Source organism: Vombatus ursinus, unplaced genomic scaffold (assembly GCF_900497805.2).
Source record: "Vombatus ursinus unplaced genomic scaffold, bare-nosed wombat genome assembly UNPS02014779.1, whole genome shotgun sequence".
NCBI classification, from domain to species: Eukaryota; Metazoa; Chordata; class Mammalia; order Diprotodontia; family Vombatidae; genus Vombatus; species Vombatus ursinus.
This window is the reverse complement of record NW_020954557.1, coordinates 24,478,108-24,495,824: the sequence shown is the minus strand read 5'-3', so window position 1 is coordinate 24,495,824 and position 17,717 is coordinate 24,478,108. Positions and strand designations below refer to the sequence as shown.

The 17,717-nt window shown below is 36.4% G+C and overlaps 1 protein-coding gene across 5 annotated transcripts in view; it reads left to right on the top strand.

Moving 5' to 3' along the window:
- GULP1 (GULP PTB domain containing engulfment adaptor 1) overlaps positions 1-17,717 on the top strand; it is a 370,686-nt gene that overhangs the window by 228,681 nt on the left and 124,288 nt on the right. The gene's annotated exons all lie outside the window — the stretch shown is intronic.

The window sequence follows — 17,717 nt, the reverse complement described above, 5'->3', positions numbered from 1 at the left end:
GGGGGCGGTGACCCTAGACATTTGAAAAAAAAGCTGCTGTACTTTTAATGTACATATTGTGACCATTTTATTATCTTTGGAATGAAGAACAAAAGAATAAACTAAAAAGACAAAATCCTGCTTTCTTTCTGGGGCATGTTTGTTCAAGTTACTGCATTTTAATAGACCAAGCTCTGAATGATGAAACCATATCCAGTTTCTCCAAGCATTAGCATTTGCTTATTGGCAGCCAAAAGCATGAGTAAACAGGCCCTTTAAACAACTCTATTTCAAAAGTTTTTCTAGGGGGAAAAGTGTTTTTCTGGAAAGTTAGTGTGGGCACTCAGCCTACAATATTTTTTCAGGTTAATCCAAATTGTGAATTTCAAAGAGGAAAAAATGAGGAAGGGATTTTTAAGGAATGTTTGAATAAATGTGATTGAATAGAAAGAGCACATGCTGCAAGCCTTTGAAGATGTAATGGCAGTGAGGTCGAAAGCAGTGGGAGGCTGTAGGAATATTGTTATCAGTTCAGTCAGTAAGCTAGGGAAAAGAGAATGTTGAGATTGGCTTTGGGAATTTATTTCTGAGGATACATGAGCATTTGTTTTTAGTGGGTACCAGAAAGTCAATGATGTTTGGATACAATATCTCTAGAGTTGCTGTTCTAACATCTGAATCAGCAGTGGGTAACTGGAGCTTTAAAGGTCAGTCCTGACAAAACTACTTCCAAAAAGGGTGTTCAGCAGTGAGATTTTTAAAAAAAAATGCATCAACAATAGGAGTTTCCTGCTGACTGGGCAGCAATGGAGGAGAGTAGTGCTATGTGAAACTAGGGTAACTGAAATCACCAAGATATCTATGAATTTTATTGCAAAGCTTACAGGGAGATTGATTGCCTTGATTAAAGCAAAGCTTAATTAAATGAATGAGTGAAGTTAATTTAACATTATCCACTTCTTCCATGGATGTTCTTTTTTACAGATAGTACAAAGTTGTGTGGTTAGAAATTGGAACTTGAGTATTATTTTTTTTTAAGGGGTATGGACATCCATTTGCCAGTTACATCATATACCAAACAGTAAAATTGGTGGTTTGCGGTAATGATGGTGTTTATATGCTGTTCAAGTTAAACAACTTATTGAAAAGAACAGTGGAATTAACTTTAAGTTAATTAAGTGCATACATGATTGAAGCAGTACAGTGTCAAATGACGTAAGAGATTCTATCCATTTGGTCATATTCCCTCTAATATATGATCCAAACACATGTCTGCTAGCTCATGTTGAGATTTTCTTACAGCTGGCTCCCATATAAGCAAGGAAACAACTTTAAAGTCCTTAAAAGTTTGAAGAAGTCTCTTAATCTATTTTTTTCTTTCTAGGTCTTGGGATATTCATAGGGGGCTCATAGAAGCTTTTTGGTTACATTTGTTCTGGGTTGAATTTGTGGATATTTCTCTGGACTAGGGGCAACCAAGTCCTCCAAGATCTCTAAGGGCCATATAATAGTAAAATCTTTCAGAGTCAACTTGGCAGACCTGTTAATAAGTTCCTACTATAATCAAGGTAATGTGCTTGGTTTTGAGGGCCATGCAAATCTGGTCCTTGTTCTCAAGGAGATTACAATCCATTTTTAAAAAATGTAAAGGGTTCTATTTGAAAGTGGTTGACTCCCCTTCACTAGATTTCTTCAATTTAAGACTAGATGCCCCATTATCAGAGATAGTGTAGAAAGGGATTTTTATTTATGTACAGGTTGTCCTAGAAGGGCCTTCAAGATTCCTTCCAATTCTGAGATTGTATGATGGTGGAAAACCTAAGATAAGTAAACAACTAATTGTAATCCAAGACAGTAATTGCTAAATGTCATAAAAAATGGTACAGGAAGAAATATATAGAAATTCAGAGGAAGGTAACATTGCTTCTACTTGAGGGCTATTACAAGAGAAAGCTTTATAAAGAACGTGACCTTTGAGCAGCACATTGAAGCATGGGTTTGATTTCAACAGTTAGAAATGGTGAGGGGGTATAGATAGGTAGATTCAGGTAGAAAAAAAAGCAATGACAAAAACAAGAAGGCTACAGAAGCAAAGGATGTATGTAGAGATTGGTGGCAGTAAGAGGTTTGTGTAGAGGAGTTATGCATATTCAGGTAGTTTTGAATGAACTTTACCCTATAAAAATAGGGAGCAATTGAAAGTTTAAGAGTGGAAGAATGGCATGATAAGAATGGTGTTTTAGGAAATAAGTGTGGTGACATCATGCAGGATCCATTAGAGAGAGGAAAGACTGGTAGTGGATAGGTTGTTGGAAACTATAGTTGTATAACATATAGGACTCAACAAAAATAGTAGAAATGGAAATGGGCAAATGGAGATGGATATGAGAGAAATGGCAATGGGAGAATCAATGACTGTTTTGCTACTGTTAAGATTTTGAGGGATGAGAGAAAAGAAAGTGTCAAAGATAATCCCAAGACTTCAAACTTGGGTGAGAATGGGAGTAGTATTAACAGATCTATTACTAGACTTCTTTTATTTGGTATACTTCATACATTGACATCCTTTGTTTCATATATATTCACAAATTACACAGAGCTAGTGATTGCATATAAGTAATAGCTAGAGAAATTTATTTTGATATTTTTCTGTTACTGTTGAATGCATCTTTATTTTAAAAATATTGGTGCATGGTAAGAGCTTAATAAATGATTGGCTTTCCCTCTCTTCTTAACATTACAGCACTTTTAGTTTGCCTTTGGAATATTTTGTAGATAAACATTATTCCATTTTATAGAAGATCCTATTTTATGAAATTCCTATTAAATATTCACTTTGTGCCCATTTCAGATCCTGCATGGATTATAAAACAATAGTAGGTAATTAAGAGGCATTATGTACCATTCTGTAAAGGTGTCTTTAGATTTATTCCCAGTACTTATTGACAGCATAAATATTATTAGCCCATGGAGAATCCTGTAGCATCCTCTACAGTGTTACTTTTCAATCTCAAAGAAAGATACAGATTCACAAAAACTTCACTAGTTTATTTAAAGGGTTAATTAGAAGTGAATAAAGGTGAAGTGTTTTAAGACAGAAAAAGAAAGTAATGAATGGAGACTAGCAATATGAGTAATTTTAATCCTAGTGCTTCTTAAAGTTAAATTTAAACTAAAATTTATTTCTCAAATGTATACAGATGCTATTAGAAGGGAAGAGGCCCACAGGTTTTGATTCTCTATGTGAGGGAGTATAATTGATCGTCATTGGGGGTTTTCTTACTTCTCTTAACAAGTACAAAGTTCCAAAGGGCTGAGCTCCTATTCAGTTTGCATCCTTGTTGGCAGTTGTTAATCTACCTTTAAGATACTGAAATTACCCTGGCGACCTTTTTCTTCCAATAGGCACAGAGTCTGAGAGCTAAATCCCTGCATGTTAGTTTTCTCCTTTCCACTCTATCTCTAAGAAACCGTAAGAGAGATTACTAAGGGAAGGGAGGAGTACATCCTTTCCTCCAAAACACAGGCATTCCTGACCCTTTACTAAGAATCTTATTCCTGATTTGTTATCTATTGTACAAGTCAATGTTCAGCACATGTGACGAGGCATTTGATAAAACCTGAAGAGGTTTTATCAGTCTGAAGAGGAAGCGTTGGAGTTAGGGTCTCCATTGGTGTCAGGTAGGCCTGGGTTTGAGACTTATCTTTGACACACATTAGCTGTGTGACTTTGGATGAGGCCCAGAGGAAAACACAGGCAAAACCAACAAAAACAGCAGCAGCAGCAGTAAAACATAGGCTAACATCTGTTTGAATATTACCAAGAATAAACTTAATAAATGTTTTGTTGCTTGCAGTGAAGAAATTTTCCTCTTTGCAATTTGGACTTTCTAGTTCTGCCCTGTGGGGAGAGGAGCAGACCAAGTTTAATCTCTTTTCCACATGACAGTCTTCCATATACTTGAAGACTGACATCATACCCCTATTTCTTGGCCCATTTCCAAGACTTTTCTTTTCCATGTTAAACATTCTCACCTCCTCCTATCACTAATCATTATGCATACTTTATGCACTTCATCTTCCTACTCACCCACCTTTCAACGCCTCTCTTACCAATATTCTTCCTAAAATGTGGTTCCCAGAGTTGAATAAGTGAACTCACATGTAGTCTGCTGAAGGCTTTCTAATGCAAGACAAAGTAAAATAGGGGAAATAAAAGGAAGGAAGGAAAGAAAGAAGGAAGAAAAGAGAATATTTGAAGTCTTTACCTACCTGACAAGAAGATGGTCGTTCTAATTGAAATTCCAAATGTGCATATCATCTTCTTTGTATAATGTCTATAAGAAATGATCCAAAATGCATGTAGTCACATTATTTGTATATGAAGGGACATTATTCTGAATGTGAGACTTTGTTCATTGCACCAGGGGGAAAAGTGTTGTGAAATGGCACGTATACCCTCAAACTACATTGTTGGCTTCTAAAATGTGTAACAATAGTAAAGACAACCAACAAATATATTTACCGTGCTTGAACAGAATAAAATATGTGGGTAATTGTTATTCAGTTGTGTCCAACTCTTGTAACCCCATTTGGAGTTTTCTTGGCAAAGATACTGAAGAGCTTTGCCATTTCCTTCTCCAGCTCATTCTAAGTAAGTGTCTAAATGAGTATCTGAAGCTGGATTTGAACTCAATGAAGATGAGTCTTCTTGATTCTAAGCCTAGTGCTCTATCCACTGCACCAACTAGATGCCCATGTATGGATAATTAGGAAAGTGTAATAACAGACTGACATAAAGGTTCCCAGTTCCTTGCTTTTGTAAAGAGGTGTTAGAGGTCAATTTTTATTGTTGTTGTTGATTTTCAGTAGTGTCTGACTCTGTGTAACCCCATTTGGGGTTTTCTTGGCAAGGATACTGCAGTGTTTTGCCATTTCCTTCTCCAGCTCATTTTACAGATTTGGAACTAAGATCAGTGGAGTTAAGTGACTTGCCCAGGGTCACACAGCTAGTGAGTGTCTGAGGCTGGATTTAAAGTCAGGAAGAGGAGTCTTCCTGACTCCAGGCCCAACATTCTATCCACTCACCTAGCTGTTCTTAAAGGTCAGTAGGATTTCATAAATAGAAAGTGAGTAACAAACCAGTTGGCAGTTTTCATGCTATGTAACACTATCAGTATTTTTTTAATTTTAAAATTTTTTTTATAAATTATTTATTTTTAGTTTTCAACATTCCCTTCCACAAGATTTTGAGTTCCAAATTTTCTCCCTGTCTTTTCCCTCCCCCCACCCCAAGATGGCATGCATTCTGAATACTCCTTCCCCTAATCTGCTCTCCCTTCTGTCTCCCTCTTCTCTTATCCCCTTTCCCTTCTATTTTCCTATAGGGTAGGGTAGATTTCTATACCCCTATACCCCATTGCCTGTATATCTTATTTCCCAGTTGCATGTGAAAACAATTTTTAAAATTTGATTTTAAAACTTTGGGTTCCAAATTTTCTCCCTTCCTTCCTCCCCAACCACCCTCATTGAGAAGGTAAGGAACTCAATACAGGTAGTTATGCAAAACACTTCCATAGTAGTCATGTTGTAGAAAACTAACTATATTTCCCATCATTCTCCATTTATTCTATTTTCTCTTTTGACCTTGTCCCTCCTCAGAAGTGTTTGCTTCTGATTAGCCTCTCTCCCAATCTACCTTCCCCTCTATTATTTCCCGCCACTCTCTTATCCTCTTCCCCCCTATTTTCCTGTAGGGTAAGATAGATTTCTATACCCAATTGAGGGTGTATGGTATTCCCTCCTTAAGCCAAATTCAATAAGAGTAAGATTCACTCATTCCCTCTCACCTTCCCCCACTTCCCCTCCACTGTAACAGCCTTTTCTTGTCTTTTTTATGTGAGATAATTTACCCCATTCTACCTCTCCCTTTCTCCTTCTCCCAGTATAATCCTCTCTCAGCCCTTAATTTTATTCTCCAGATGTCAACCCTTCATCTTCAATTCATCCTGTGCTCTCTATCTATCTATGTATCTATCTATCTGTATGTGTGTATATATGTATGTATAAATATATATACATATATATATGTAGATATACACACACATATAATTTTTTCCTTATCCTACCCTACCCAACCTTCCTTACCCTAATACTAACAAAGGTCTCATGAGTTACAAATATCATTTTTCCATGTAGGAATGTAAATAGCTCAACCTTAATAAGTACCTTATGATTTCTCTTTCATGGGGCAGCTAGGTGGCACAGTGGATAGAGCTCTGGCCATGGAATCAGGAGGACCTGAGTTCAAATCCAACCCCAGACACTTGACACTTTCATGTTTACCTCTTCATGCTTCTCTTGAGTCTTGTATTTGAAAGTCAAAATTTCTGCTCAGCTCTGGTCTTTTCCTCAAGAATGCTTGAAAATCCTCCATTTCACTGAATGCCCTTTTTTTCCCCTGAAGGATTATACTCAATTTTGCTGGGTAGGTGATTCTTGGCTGTAATCCTATGTTCTTTGCCCCCTGGAATATCATATTCCAAGCCCCGCAGTCCCTTAATGTAGAAGCTGCTAAATGCTGTGATATCCTGATTGTGTCTCCACAATACTTAAATTGTTTCTTTCTGGCTGCTTCCAATATTTTCTCCTTGACCTGGGAATTCTGGAATTTGGCTGTAATATTCCTAGGAGTTTTCCTTTGGGGATCTCTTTCAGGAAGTGATCAGTAGATTCTTTCCATTTCTATTTTGTCCTCTGGTTCTAGAATATTAGGGCAGTTTTCCTTGATAATTTCTTTCTTTCTTTCTTTTTTTAAAGCAATTGGGATTAAGTGACTTGCCCAGGGTCACACAGCTAGTAAGTGTCAAGTGTTTGGTCTGAGGCCAGATTTGAACTCAGGCCCTCCTGACTTCAGGGCTGGTGCTCTATCCACTGCACCAGCTAGCTGCCCCCCGACAATTTATGGAAACATGATGTCTAGGCTCTTTTTTTGATCATGGCTTTCAGATAGTCCAATAATTTTTAAATTATTTCTCCCGGCTCTGTTTTCCAGGTCAGTTGTTTTGCCAATGAGGTATTTTACATTGTCTTCTATTTTTTCATTCTTTTGAATTTGTTTTATAATGTCTTGATTTCTCATAAAGTCACTAGCTTCCATTTGCTCCATTCTAATTTTTAAGGAATTATTTCTTCAGTGAGCTTTTGGACTTCCTTTTCCATTTTGCCAGTTTTGATTTTTAAGGCATTCTTCTCCTCATTGGCTTTTTGGACCTCTTTTGCCATTTGGGTTAGGCTATTTTTTAAGGTGTTATTTTCTTCAGTATTTTTTGGTCTCCTTTAGTAAGCTGTTGACTTATTTTTCACGATTTTCTTGCATCACTCTCATTTCCCTTCCCAGTTTTCCCTTTCCTTCTCTTACTTGCTTCTCAAAATCCTTTTTTGAGCTCTTCAAGGCCTGGGACTGATTCATATTTTTCTTGGAGGCTTTGAATGTAGGAGCTTTGACTTTGTTGTCTTCTTCTGGTTGTATGTTTTGATCTTCTTTGTTACCAAAGAAAGATTCTATGGTCTGACTTTTTTTGTGCAGTTTGATCTTGATCCCAGCCAATTACTTGAGTTTTAAACTCTTTGTTAAAGTAGGAGTCTGCTTCCAGTGTGTAGAATGTACTGTCCCAAGCTTTGGGGTACAGTTTTGTGTAGCTGTTTTCAGAGATACTTAGGGACCTGTAAGTTTTCAGTTTATCCAGGGTGTTATGATCAAGGGTGAGGTGTTTACTCCTTTCCTGGCCTGTGATCTGGTCCATGAGTGACCACAAGCACTCTTTTCTGCCTTGAAATCGTGAGGAGGATTTTCTCTTCACCACCACTACAAGCTCCACCATGCCAGTGCTCCTCCTTGCCCCAGAATCGCCACCCAGAACTGTGACCCAGATCTAAGCACAGGCAAAGCAAGAGAATCCTGCACCAGTAAAGAGATCCCTGCAGTCCCCCTTTGATCAACCACTTGATTCCTCTCTGTGGTCCACAAGCTCCTGAAGCACCTGCTGCCCCAGGACATGTAGGGACTGGGGCTGGGACTGAGCTTCTCTCTCACCGCAGTCACAGACTTTTCCTACTGACCTTCTAAGTTGTCTTTGGCATTTGTGGGTTGAGAAGTACATGTATACATATGTACATATATACATATAATTTTTTCCTTCCATACCCTAATACTGACAAAGGTCTCATGATATATACATACATACATAAAATCACTATTATACCATCTCAGTTGATTATTACAATATTTCTATAATGTAAATACTAACTATTAATCTCATTTCACAGTAGAGAGTCAAGTGGTTCTGTACATAATATTGTGTAAGTCTGACTTCAGGTGTCTTTGAAAAGTATATGGACTAGGGAGGGGTAAAACTAGTGAATCTAGCCAAAGCAAATTTGAAATAGAGTTTTTCTGGTTTTCTAGTTTCCCTTGGAGTAATTTTGGAAATGACCTAACACACTGGTTGATCGAATCAAGATTCAGAAAGGTCTCAGCGGGATAGAATGTTGGGCTGAAATTAAAAATTAGTTTGGGGCATTGAAACAAGGATAAATGTCAAGTCTTAGCCTTGGATTAAAAAGTGAACTTTGCAAGTACAAGATGAATGAAAGGGGGAGACACAGTTAAGCATCAGTTCATTTAAAAAAAAAATTGTGTGTTCTAGCAAACTGTAAACTCAAGATGAGTCAGTATTGTGATATGAGAGCCAACAAAACTCTTGAAAATTTAGGTTCCAGCAAGAAATGCATAGTAGTCAGGCCTAGGGTAGAGATTCTTCTAAGCTGTGCCCCATCAGACCACAACTAGAGAATTGTATCCATCCCTTGGAACCACATTGTAGGAAGGATCTAAATGTTCAGAGGTGAGAGACCAAGTGCTGTATAATTACCAACTAAAGGACCTAATGGTGTTTTGATGATGATGATGATGATGATGATAGCTAGCATTTATGTAGTACTTTAAGGTTTGCAAAATACTCTACAAATATTTTTTCATTTTATTCTTGCCACAACTCTGGGATGTAGGTGTTGTTATTATTTCCATTTTACAGATAAGGAAATGAAGAAGAGAGAATTTAAATGAATTGCCCAGGACCACAAAGCTGTTGAGTATCTGAGGCTGGATTTGAACTTAAATCTTTCTGACTTGAAGCTCAGCACTCAAATAATCCACTGAGTTGCCTAGCTGCCTCTTAAGAAAAGACTTAGAGGAGACATGATAGCTGTCTCCAAGAACTTGAAAGATCTTCATACAAAAAAGGAATTAGATTTAGTCTCTGTATCTTGACAGGGAGAAATTTGGAGCAGTAATTGGAACTTACGAGGAGACAAATCCAGACTTGATAGCCGGCAAAACTTCCTAACACTTTGAGCTGTACAAAAGTATAATGGGGTTGTTTTACGAGTTAGGGGTTTCCCATCACTGAGGGTTTATTGATTTGCATATATGTTTAGAATCAGAGTCAGGGACTGTAGTTTGAAGGCAGTTGGGGGGAGGGAATAAGCATTTATATTGCACCTATGTGCCAGGTACTGTGTAAAGTGCTTCACAAATATTTTCTCATTTGATCCTCATAACAACCCTGAGAAGTAGGTGCTATTATTATTCTCATTTTACAGATGAGGAAACTGAGGCAAACAGAGGTAAAGTGACTTGTCCACAGTCACAAAGCTAGTGTCTGAAACCAGATGTGAAGAAGAGATTGGATGACCACTCCTTGGGTAATTTGTAGAGAAAATTCTTTTGTCATATTGAGATTGAACTAAATGACCTAAATGGCCTCTAGACTCCTTCCAATCCTGAGACTGTCTAATTCTATCAGTATATTGCACACAGAACTGAGTGTGGTCAAAAGGACTAATCCAGAAATACATACACACACACACATTCATATATACATATACACACACACACACACACACACATACATACATGTATATATACACACATATACTTATATGTGTGTATATATACATACTCACATATGTATGTATGTATGTATGTATATATGTATTCAAAGACAGACACTTTAATGAGGGTCCTTCTTCCATCACTTATCCCAGAAGGAAAATTGAGGTCAATTTAGTTTTTCTAAATTTTACAGCAGCTTGCAAGTAAATGAAAGCTACTATTGGTCTCAAAGCTTTTAGATGAATAAGATGTAAGTTTGTAGTTTTAAAAGTGTCTTGTATGTACTGTGTGCTGCTTTTTCCAACATGTTATCCAGTGTTTGATAGTTTATTGAGTTTCTACTATGTACCAAGTGTTGTGCTATGTTGTGAGTAGATACAAAGAAGTGGATATGTGGTCTCTGCTTTCTGACTCAGTGGAAGGAGAAAAACATGCATGAATCAGTTGAAAACCAGTTTATTGAATGGCAGATGAATGAGCAACATGTGTTTCTCATGATTGATATAGGCAGGGACTCATTGGATTGGAAGTCATCTGTGGTTAACTCTGACCTTCTTTCAGGCTCTAGACTATCCTCTTCCAACTGTCTAAACAGTGGGCCACCTGAATATCTCACTGATATCACAAAAATACATTCAAAACAAAGGTGATTCTCTTTCCCCTAAACCTGCTTTTCCTTTGCTCTTCACTGTTTTTATCAGTGTCAGTCACTATCATCCAGTCTCCTTTGCCTGAGATCCAAGATCCATCATACTTTTATCCCCCTTGTTTGCCATTATTTCATTCTAATCCTGACACATATTATACACTCCAGCCAAACTAGACTACTTTGCCATCCCCCAAATATGTTCTGTAATCCTTCCTTTTTACTATTCCTCACATTTACTCCTAGATATATTATTGTTATTATATTATATATTAGATTACAATTTCATATTATATATAATATATAACTTATTGTTGTTGTTCAGTCATTTCAGTCACGTCTGACTCTTCATGACCCTATTTGGGATTTTCTTGGCAAAGATACTGGAGTGGTTTGCCATTTCCTTCTCTAGCTCATTTTACAGATGCAGAAACTGAGGCAAACAGGGTTAAGTGACTTGCTCAGGGTCCCACAGCCGGTAAGTGTATGAAGCCAAATTTGAACTCAGGAAGATGAGTCTTCCTGACTTCAGGCCCAGCACTCTATGCACTATGGTGCCACCTAGATGCCCAGATATACTAAAAATAAGCTTTTTCTTCCTCTTCATCTATTGAATTCTTATCTGTCCTTTTCAAGAGCAGCTCAAATACAATTCACTGTGATGGTGTCTTTTAAAGATACTGTCTCTTCAATCTATAATGCCTTTCCTTTCATAACACAAATAAAACACTTTATTTTGCTTCTCCTTAATACACTTAGTATATCTTATTTTGTATCATATACAGTAAATAGTCATATTTAGTTTTTATATAGTATGTATTTAATATCCCCTTATTAGCCTTTAAACTCCACGAGGGTAGGGGCTGTCTTTTTACTTTCCTTATGTGTGGAGGTAGAAAAGAGTGGACTAGATGGTTCCTAAACTCCTTTCCATTAATAAGGCCCATTTTTCTAGGGAGTTAACTTTTATTAATTCTGCAAAATACTCTCTATAGACAACTAGATGGTGTAGTGGATAGAGCACAAGATATGAGAAAGACCTGAGTTCAAATCTAACCTCAGATACTTATAAAATATATGACCCTGGGCAAGTCATTCATTTTTTGTCTACCTCAGATTCCTCAACTGTAAATTGGTGATAATAATAGTACCCTCCTTTCAGTGTTGTTGTGAGGCTTAGATGAGATAATAGTTGTAAAGCACTTAACACAGTATCTGGCATATAGTAGGTGCTTAATAAATGTTTGTTCCCTTTAGACCCTCCTTCCTTGTAAATAGTTGATATTTAACATCGATTTATTGATTTGCATATATGTTTAGAATCAGAGTCAGGGACTGTAGTTTGAAGGGAGTTGGGGGAAGGGAATAAGTATTTATATTGCACCTACGTGCCAGGTACTGTGTAAAGGGCTTCACAAATATTTTCTCATTTGATCCTCACAACAACAAATAGGTACTATTATTATTCTCATTTTACAGATGAGGAAACTGAGGCAAACAGAGGTTAAGTGATTTGTCCATAGTCGCAAAGCTAGTGTCTGAAACCAAATGTGAACCCAGGTATTCATGACACCAGGACTGTGCTCTGTCCCCTGCACCACGTAGCTGCCTCCAGAAGCAACATATTTCAGGGATTCTGATTCTTTTTAATGAGATACCATTTTCTTTACTAATTGTTAAAAGTTTATTACATCCTGCTGAGTGTTGTATACAGAGAGTAATAACAGAATGAACTTGATGAAGGCATAAGTCCCAAACTATTCCTGTCTCAATGAATAATAGTTCTCTTGGCTTGGCTCTTGGGGATCATTATTATTACTTTTCCAAGGATTTAATTTAATAGTTTGATTTAACCTTCGCCGATAAGATGGTGGTAGAGCAACTGTAGCTGTGGGATATCAGCCAATGAAGAAAATAGTGTTAAATTCTCCTAAATATTGGGCAAGGATGAAAAACACATTTTAAAACTATTCATTAGATGTACTGAGTGGTATCTGGCAAACAGAGCCTGAGTGTGTGTGTGTGTGTGTGTGTGTGTGTGTGTGTCTAATGGTACACTGTTAGCAAAGACCTCAGCAAACTGTCTCTTTGAGCCAGAGGGCCTCTGAAATTCCTTTCACTTCTAAATCTCACATCCTAAGATCCTATAATAGTAAAGACCTCACCTCTTCTCTCTTCTCTCTCTAGTCTAGCTTACTTACTCAAGTGGCATATACTCTTTGGAAAGTAAGGAAATTTGCCCAGAGGGATCAGCCAGTCTGCTATATAGCTTACTTACTCCTAGATAGAAGCCTGGTGGGGAGAATACATTCCTGTTTTTCAAGATTATAACTTCTGAGCCCTTTAGTGTTATGTTTCCCATATATAAATTAGCCTGGATGACACTATTAATCAAAACTATTTACTAAGCAGAATGCAAAAATGACAGTAATTATGATATTATATCCTACCCATACAACTGTAACCCGCAACAATGTGTGTAGTTTCTATGAGGGAGAGTAAGAATAAATTTACAGAACTTTAGCAGAAAGGCAAATGAGCAGGGGACACATCTGCCTGGGAAACTCACAATTCAGGACTATGGTCTGCTTCATAAGTTATTTATGGGTGGGATCACTTTTGAGCAGGCTACTGTACTTAAGTCTTTGCTCTTCTGACTTTTTCACTCTCCTGATGAGTGAGGCAACTTCTCTGCTGGTTGCACTACACCTCTCCTGGGCTATATAGACAGTGTCAGGTTTTTTCAGCAAATAGAGACTCTAAGCTGGAAATCTGCAGAGCTTTTCCATGTTAGCGCCCTTGGATGAGCTCTGAGGTATTTCTACCTTTCAGGCAGTAGATGATAGTGGGAGGAAACATGAAAGCATAGCCTTTATATCATCTTTTCCAAGATTACAAACATTTCCCTCCAATTGACTCTTCCAAGTAGCAGAACATTTTCTCCATTGATCTCTTTCTAGCCACACTTAGCAATATAGACTTTAAGGTCTTCCAGTGAACCACTTCTTAGTACTTTACTTATTGTGCCCACTTAGAGGTCTAGTCTTCTTGACCAAACCTCCTCTTCTCAAAAAAAGGTTTTCTTGTGTGAAGTGATTCACTTCTATCATATGGTGAAGCACAAAATCTACATTTCTGTCAATTAGGGCAAAAATAGATTTAATTGTCACACCCTCCCCAAATAATTCTAGGGATCTGGGTTTCCCAGCTTATCACCCTCAGATTTCTCATATGAGTCAGATGTAAAATAAATGCTGGGAAACAAAACACTAGCCATCTTTCCTCTAAGTACTTTTCCTCTGAGGAACTTCTTTTAGTGTTTTCTCTAATATACTTGACCTTATTTCTACCTCTTTCAATCAGTAAATTATCCCAATCAGGAAATAGTACAACCTTACATCCAAGAACATTATGTATACCCAATGGACTTATAAAATCGCCCACATTACTCTCTGTGGCCATTGGCATGTATTTTGAAACCTTTACCAGATACCTAACTCTGGCATTCATTCAAGGTTTGACTGCCCTTTGGAATTCTCAATTTCTCATTAGCGTACAACTGAAGCAATTTTTTTTATATTACCTCTTTTCTATTCACATCATAATATATGAGATCAACTGGGGAATTTCTAATAATATCCCAAAGAAAAGGAGGATTCTTAGGAAAGGTATCTTTTTTTTTTCTCTTCTGACAGCTCTTAATATTGTTGATCTTTAGCAAATGAATTTTTGTCCAAGGGAATACGCGGATTAGAAAGAAGCATTCTGTTATGTACATCATTTATTATTTTGACTTTTGAATAACTGCATTGTGAAGCAAAGGTTTTCCTTTCCTCTAATAATCTGTCAAAAATGGAAAGTATAAAGAAGTCCATAAAAGCTTTTTTAAATTGTGTTCTGGGGTTTTTTAAGGTAGAAAGCTAATGAAGAGAGTGTGTTAGAACATTATATTGCCTAATGAGACATGGTAAGAGGAGATTTTAATGTAACTATGTAGTTTTACTAATGCTGCTTCAATTAATTTTGGTGAATTAATGATAAAGTGCCCCTTGGCAGAATGTTAATATTGGTGTATGACTTGTTTCAAATCCAAGAAATTTCAAGATATGAAAATAAATGACACCCATCAGAGTTCAAAGAATAAATGTAGGATAGGAAAATGCAGATATAATACTATTTTAATAAGCTAGGGGATAGCTGAATGCTTGCAGCTTACATAGAAATGATGTATTACTAAGACTAAATTTTTGAGTTATGAATTCTGATTTTTATATTCTGACCTGGTTTATAATGGCAGTAGGCATGAAAAATGCCCAGTTGTACTGTTACTAGGAAAAAGTAAGGGGAGGGGGGAGGAGAAGAACTTGATTCTTGTAGATAATCCATTTCATGTATCTCAATTTTTTTTTTGTTTACCTGTGGTATCATGTGAACATTTCCAACTATTTGGAAAGGAGATTTAAAAAAATAAAAGACATACTTGAGTTTTGGAATTGTTTCATTATAATGTGTATGGATATCTAGTAACATATTGAACTTGAGTAAATTTTTTAAAAAAGTATAAGAAACCAGAACATGTAGTTTGTACCTTAATTTTACTTTTCTTTCCCTTTAAAACTTTACAGTGAATTTTTATTGCCAGTAATTATGACTGTGTAGCCATTTTTAAAATGTCTCTTCATGAGCCAGTGCCACATTGGCACAGAATTCGGAGGAAAATGGAGCATATGAGACGTTATTCTCCTTAGTCTTCTTTACAAAGGAAGCTCAAAGGATTTTTCATGTCACAAGCTGTGAAAACAAATATAGTATGAGACCAACCTTAATAAATGTAGGTGTCACGCTTTGTGAACCTTAGAGTTGGTGCATTCTCAAAAATACTGTACTAAGTGAAAACATAGGATGCCATGGAACTTCTAACCTTAACTGACTTTTCGGTATTTGAAAGGAAAAGAAGTGACAAACCAACTGTTTTTTGAAGAAACAAACTTTTGCATTTTTTAAAGGGTTTGCATTTAAAAAAAAAAAAAGCACACAATTTTCCCAGCACCAAATTTTAAACCATAGAGTTTAATTGGGGAGAATTATTTTCATTGGAAAAATAAGACATAATGTATGTAATGACTATGTGAACACCTGTGGTGATATAGGTGCTGAGTCACTCACTAAATCCCTGTCATTTACTTTGTATGTGTTTATAACTTAACATTTGTAAAGTATTTGATGAATACAAAACACTGATATCTTATGTGATCCTCATAATAACCTTAAAAGGTAATCATTATTATTTAAATAATTAATAATAAAACAATTAGTAATATTATTAATAACAATATCTGGCATCCTTTACATCCCAACTAAAATCCCATCTTCTATAGGAAGCCTTCCCCAACCCCTCTGTATTCCAGTTCCTTCCTTCTGTTAATTATCTCCTATATATACTGATATATGTGTGTTTGCATATTTTTCTCTCCAGTTAGATTGTAAGCTCTTTGAGGGCAGGGACTCTCTTTTACCTCTTTTTGTATTCTCAGCACTTAGCATAATACTTGGCATATAGTAGGAGCTTAATAAATGCTTTTTGCCAAGTGTGGCTTCCAAAGAGAAAACTTCAAGTTTTTGACCTTTATATAGCGCTTATTTTTTTTTTTCAAAATGTTTTACTTACAGCAATCCTGTGAATAGGCAGTACATATTATTCCCATTTTATAGGTGATTAAAACAAAATAATTCATCTCCAGTGGAAAGTACTCAGGGCCTCAGAGGTCAGGAATTCTAGTTTCAATCCTAGCCCCTCCCATTAGTACCTGAGTAACTGTTGTCAGCCATTTCTCTTCTCTCTTCTTCAGCTTTCTTATCTGTTAAATGGAGATAATACTTATATCTACCTCATTTGGCTTTTGTGAGGAAAGCACTTTATTAACTATAAAGCCTCAAAGAGATATGGTTTAAGGTTATGATCTTAACTGAAATCATACAGCTATTAAATAGAAGAATCAGAATTTGAAACCAGATCTTTTTTACCCTTTAGTCGGGTTACTTTCTAAAATGTTATATTGTGTCACTGTAGTCAGTGTATAAGGGGCAGAAAACTCCAATTTAATGTATTCTCCCCCCTCCCCCAACCTCTGATTTTGGAGGTAAAATTAAGCATTGTTAAGAATTAATATGAAATAAATAACATCATCTAGCTGCAGAATCCCCCTTGAGATAGTTTACTAAGTGGGTTGTTGTTGAGACTGGGGTGTCTAACAAATCCAGTTTAGGAGAATTTTATGTCTCTTAAAAATTCTGCAGCTAAAACAGTCATTTATAACTTAGTTTGTTATTGTTGTTTTTTTTGTTTTCCAAAGATGAGCCCCCTAAAACAACCATTCCTAGGATAGGAATAAAAAAATTCTGACAAGTCTGAGAAGTATGGCTTCCAAAGAGAAAACTTCAAGTTTTTGACCCCGAGATAGAAGAGTCACTAATCTATAATGTATCTATTGTAAAATTAGCTGTTATGTGATATTATTAACATACTCATGTGGTAATGTCTTGAAAGAAGGTTGAGGAGGAGTTCTGCATGGGGTTTGGAAAAATGAGAGTCAATGGGTCAAGAATTTGCTAGTGGGTCTCCAGAGCTGTTGAAGTGGGGAAGTGCTAGTCACTTACCTAGATTAAAACAAACAAAGAAAAAACAATAACAACAAACATCCTAGAGTTAGAGCAGTTAGTTCACTAAATTCCTTTGTTCACCAATTAACTTTTTGATCTATAATCTCCTGTCTTTAGTGCTTTCTTTCATTAGGAGACAATGCTCTGTGCAAATGAGTAATAAGAATACACCAGATATATTTCCCATTGCCACATTTTACAAAGGACATTAATATACTAGCTGTAGTGTTGAAAGGAGGGTGACTAGGATGGTAGATGGTTCAAGTTCATGTCATTTTATCATTGGTTAAAAGAACCTGGAAAAGAGAATAGCAAAGCAGACCTTTGTTTAGAGGGAAAACTTGCCTTCTCTCTCTGCTTTAAAATTTTCAAAGTGCGCCTATTTTAAAAATAACTAATTGGTTTTTTTTAGCTCCTTTTTTAATTAATTTATTTTGATTTATCAACAATCACTTCCATAAGCTTTTGAGTTTCAGT